The 5,817-nt window shown below is 46.3% G+C and overlaps 1 pseudogene; it reads right to left on the reverse strand.

Annotated features, from left to right (window-relative positions):
* Positions 1 to 3,635: 3,635 nt before the first annotated feature.
* Positions 3,636 to 4,930, reverse strand: LOC123082668 (uncharacterized; annotated as a pseudogene).
* Between the last annotated feature and the right edge of the window lie 887 nt (positions 4,931 to 5,817).

Here is a 5,817-nt window from a genome sequence, read left to right on the forward strand (position 1 = left end):
TGCTTCCCTTCTTCTTTCTAAGTTACTGTTTTTTTAAGTGTGGCTACTATGTCTGATTACGCTATTTTACATGATAAATGATGATAATTGAGAAATATGATCACTTGATCTACCATAGTTTAGTAGAATTGTTATTCTGTCGAAATTTAGTGAAAGAGACCATCCTGTTTTACTATATGTCTGCTCAGACGATTTGCCCATCTTAAAACTAAAATCAAGAGCATGGTACTCGATGTAAAAATTAGTGGTTCTGGACTAGCAAACTTTTTGTTCACAGACTCATAACACAAGTAATTGTGAAACAGTAACTATGGAATACATCTTTCATTGTGCCAACAGTCTAGCACTCATATATGTGTTCTTGAAAGAAAAACATGTTACTGTGTTCAGTTCAGGAATTTCGTGCAAATTACGATGCACTGGCCACTACTATGGTTGTGTTCGAACGAAGTTGTTACTGTGTTCAGTTATCATCATGTTTTACATGTTCATCAGAAGACATAAATGTCAACATTCGACATTGCTCAAACCACTAGGTATGCCTTTGTTTTTCCTCTTCATGATTGTTTGTAATTTTCCTTATGCTTCACATTAAGAAAAACCATGATCAGGGACTGAAATGTGCAAGGTTACCGAGAAGAAAGTTTAGATACAAGCCGGAGAACAATTTCTATGGCCTACATGGCCCGCATAGGGATATGATGTGTGCACAAGGTCGTTAAACTTATTAATTTTTACAATGATGGATACTAGAGATTTGAAATTAAGTGCATGTACATTCCCTGCTTGCACAGGGTTATTGAGTTCTTTTCTTTTCGGCAAAATGGAGGATCAATTATTTCAATTATACGAGTACTTTCTTTTTGTCATGATTCATAAAACTTTATTATGCCACTCCAATATATGTTGTGTAATGTTCCCTGAACTATGAAGTCTGCATTTGGGCAGTACTTCTGAAGGTGAACTTGTCATCACAAGTGATTGTTGTCAAGGTAGCAAATACAATCACCAGGTGTCTTGTGGATGCACAAATCGACTATGGTATTGTTTGTTACATGGCTTCTTCATGAGGGAACCAAGGAAACACAGTGCTGAAAAATATTGTACTGAAAAACACGAGGATTTCAAGGACACCACATTTTCAAAATGATCTCATGCACTCCTTTTTTTTGTTCTAGAACAAACACGAAATCCATTGTAAAATACTACTTTTTACTGTGCACTATCCTTTGTGTACCTGCACATCATAGATTATTTGAGGTGTAAATGAACATAGAGTTTGCTTTTTACTGCAAAAATAACTCCCTATTTAATTTATTGATAATTATGCATTCTATTACACCGTTCCTCTGTGAGCAAGCCTTTGGGATACATAGACATTTGTAAAAGGACAATGTTGGTTCGCATCCATGATTTGAGACAACTGTTGGCGCGACAAGAATGATATCGTCCTAAGACATTCCATCTCTATAGTAATGCCAGATCAGGAAACGAGATATATAGGTTGAGCTTAGGTAAGGTAACAAAAGCTGACCCTGTAACATCGACGATTGCGAATGTATGTTGCTAGACGTATGCGGGTTTTTTTAAAACAAACGCCAAAAGGGTGTTGGTGCAATGGTGCTGCATGCGCCTTTGGGTTGCTTTACTGTAAGTGATGTGCATAATGTCTTGTCATCTATTGTTTGATACTACGGATACGAGACATAGCAAAAAGGAGCATGGGCATGGCCCAAGGCAGAGTAAATGTAGAAGAAGGAAGAAGGAAACGTGATGCATGAATGAAGAGGGAGGGAAGATGCTCTTATCAATTTTATTGTTAAGTTTTTTGACGTTTTGTCGCAACTCGGTTGAACTCTCTATGCCGAATGTTCTTCTGTGAAATACACGGTCATTTCTTCCGTGGCCAATATGGCAATATCCCTCAAGTTGTATGAGATCTGATGAAGAGCATGTGGATATACCTTTTTATTGACTCATTATGATAATATATGTTCACCTACAATTCAAGTATGAGCGTATTTTATTTTATTAGTAAATTGTACAGGAGAAGGTAAAGAAAATATTTATATGAGGTGAGCGCTTTTAGTGGAGTGGTTGTTAGGGCGACGAGAGGGCGTTTTTGGACCATCTCATTGGCCGATGACAACAGGGGGCGAGGGGATGAGTGTGCCTTCGATGATGGTGGCAAGACAACTAGGGATGTTGGATTAGATTTACGACCAACAACAATGGGAGGGGCATTTAATTTTTGTTGTTCCGTGGCAGCGCACGGGCACTCAACTAGTGTGAACTAGCAAGTCCATTTTCATTGTATATTCATTGCGACAACTAACTAGCAGAACACATAGCGCGTAGAACTGGAGGAAACTATCCCAGTAGTTGCAAAAAATAGGAAGAGCAAGGATTGACAGCGTACCACTTTGTCAAACCCGGAGCCTCGGGGTTCACCCTGTCCGTCGATTCAGCAGACCTTGTTGGAGAAGGTTGGCGTCGCCGGCGATTTTTTCTGCCCGCAACCTGAGCTGGCATTTGAGTAGGCCGGAGCAGCAGACGTGACATCAGCTCGCGTGAGCGCCGCCAGAGGACCGGATCTAGAGGATCTAAGCTGTCGGCAAACTCCCCACGGAGCGGAAACCTGCAGGTTAGTAAGGGCCGCCGGACTCAGCATCAGTCGTCGCCTCTGTCCAGGGGCAAATAAATCCTTGAATTCGCTAGATATCCATTCGGGCCGGATTCAGTTACCTGTAACCTGTCTACGACATCAAGCAGGAACTCGAGCCCAGCGTATTCTGGTGCTCACCGGCCGGAGCTACCGCAGCTCGCCGCAAACTGCTGGATTTGGGCAAGCCGTCCGCGGCGGCGGCAGGCTTCAAGAATGACGTAGACAAGGGCTTGGGTTTGGTGGCGACCACTCTCCAGCCGGACGTGGGCGACTTTGACCACACGCACGGAACGTTCAGTACGTGCCGCTGACGGCCGTCACGTTACTCGTGAACTGGTCTACGGCTCAGCCAAAAAGTAGACGTTCTGGTCCACGGACCAGGAAAATCACGCGCGGACGGACGTCCAGCCATGCGTGCCGGGGCCACTGGTGGGCACCGTTCCAACCCGTATATGTGTCGTATCCTCTATTTCTGCTGCTTTTGCGCAGACACGCCAGCGCATGTTTCCCGAATCCCGATTCCTGAGCCAACGCCAGTGATTTTGGGTGCAGCTGGGCTCGAGCGCCGAATTGCCGCGTCCTATAGTGACACCACGTCACTATATTATTAACTGCATGTGATGTTAATCCCTTTTCATGCACCTTGGTTGAGTGGAAGTCCTTTATTAGGGTGATCTCTTATTGAAAATATCAAGTTGATAGTGTTCATCCAGTTGTAGAACCGTCTAAAATACGTATTGCTTCGATTACGCCATGTCACATGGGTATATATGTGAAGGGTATAAGACGGGCATGAACGGTTCATCTTGCAAGTAACATTTCTTATCTTGACGAGATACCAAGACGGTCTTAGAAAGGCGATTAGGCCTGTTCACAAAAAAAAGGAATGCTTACACTTCTCGATGAACATAATGCTTTAGAGCTAGGTGTTCTTGCAGCAAAGTACATGCACCGATCTCATCAGACAGGATTTTGTTTTCGATTCGTCAAGTATTTATTTCACGCTTAGGAACAGAGGAATTGTATCACTAATCACTACGTAGTCTAATATGAATATATGATAAAAGAATATCAATTACTTAATCTGCTGTACACATGCATGTCTTGTTCATCAACAATGTGCAATCAACAAGACATACACGCATACTCGGATGCAAATTCCGCACTTTTCGTCACACACACGGACACTCGGTCCTCACGTGCAACGACGCCGTCGGCGGGGCAGGGCATGCCACTTCCATGTCGTCACCGAACAGCTCCTCCCATGTGCATTGGAAACTGCCGTCATCCTCCTCCACCGTCTGGACGCCTTGGTGGACGTCGCCATGTTCGCCGGCTAAGGACTCCTCCAATGTACAGTAAAACCCGCCTGGAGCGTCAGTCCTAATTCTGGAAGCATGTCGGTGAAAAACCCGCCTGGATCCACGCTGCCGTCGTCCACTACTCCGGGGGGCAACGTCTCGTCGTCTTGGTCGGACATGAACGAACGCTCGAACTCCCGAAGCGTCCCACCGGCGACATCTTGTTCTTGGATGGTCTGTTGTTGGCGGCGTGGGTTTTTGGGACGTGGAGCCTCCGGATGTTGGACCTCGGCGGCCGTCTTCCTCTTCTTCTTGGAACCAGGGGCGTTGATTACCGACGCGTAGGTAATCTCCCTCTTGTGGGCTGAGACGTAGATCTTGCATAGCACCAGTCCGGCCGCACCGTCTTGTTCGTCGTCGTGGTCGAGGCCGTACTCCTTCATGCACCACCCAACCCTGGTTCTAGCTGCTCCAGGCCTCTTGATCCCAAAGGAAAGATGGTCGATGAGGCTGACCCGTTTACCTTGAGTGTCTAGCACGGGCTTGCTCTTCTCCGAGAGCCAGTTGTAACCCTCGTCGTCATCGACGACGCGCTGTCGCCTTCCGCTGCGGCCACCTTTGGTCTCGTGACGACGGACCGGCGAGAAGAAGTACCACACGCCTCCTTTCCCGTCGTCCTTGTCGGAGCCAGGCGCGTGGGCACGGTTCTCGATGAGGTCCCCGGGTGGCGCGGAGTAGACGTCGGCTTCGTGGATGAAGCTGCTGAAGTGGCCGCGGTCTGCTCCGGCGATCTTCTGACGGAGGAACTGGTTGATGAGCTCGTGATCCTGGGGACTGAAGGTGGAGCCGACGGGAAAGAGCTCGTCATGGCCGGCCATATTGAATCGCCTTCCCTTGATGAGAGCTAGCTAGGGGACGTACTTCTCGTCGCCTTGATCGGAAGGAACTAGCTATGGAAGGTCCGTAGGTGTGCAACCCTAGCTAGGTAGGTATATATGGATGGATCGCGACACAGGGCTATGTACGTGCCTTCCTTGATCAATACACTACTAGAGTGCTTCGGACTCAGGAGCGTCTTCAGTTCGTATACGGATTGCTAGCGTACGCATCTAGTGTATATACGGTCCGTAAGGTGTATGTGATGGTTGTGGCGCTGCAACGTAAGCGTAGAACGACCGCGCGTTGAGGGAGCGAGCAAGCTGGGATTCAGCTCGTTTGGATCCATGCACTGCACGATCTCTCTGTCAAGCGGACGTAAACGATCGATCTAATCCAATGGATCTCTCTCTGTCAAACGCACTGCTTCGCCACGCAAACATCGATCTAAGCATCCTTAATTCATAAAGTGCTTCCCGTCTTCAGTTCGTATGAATTGCTAGCGCAGTGCATATCGCTAAGGGATTTGGTTTGCAATTGCATGCAACGAGCAAACTCCAGTTGGCTTCTAGTAAAACTTTGACTTTTCCTTTTTTTTTTTGCATTTCTCTCACTTTTCTCTTTTAAACTATCACACCTTTTTCCAGCACCTATGCATGCATGGTACTACTCACTCGGAAAAAACACATGTTGCCTAGTGTTTTTGCATAAGCCGAGATTTTTTTTCTTTGGTACTCCCCTTAACCTAGTGTAAGCCGAGAACCTTCCAAAATACACACACCAACTGCAACCGGCAACTGCGAGCCGAGTACCCTCTGAAACCACACGAGCAACTGCGAGGCCCCAGTAAGACAAGTATATCATAAGGGAGATTTTACGGTGCATCATAATACACCAAATCATGTGTATTATATGGGCGATCTAACGGATTAGAATAATTGGGCCTTTTTTAGCCCAAGGGTATTTACGACCTAA

The sequence above is a fragment of the Triticum aestivum genome, chromosome 4A (assembly GCF_018294505.1).
Source record: "Triticum aestivum cultivar Chinese Spring chromosome 4A, IWGSC CS RefSeq v2.1, whole genome shotgun sequence".
NCBI lineage: Eukaryota > Viridiplantae > Streptophyta > Magnoliopsida > Poales > Poaceae > Triticum > Triticum aestivum.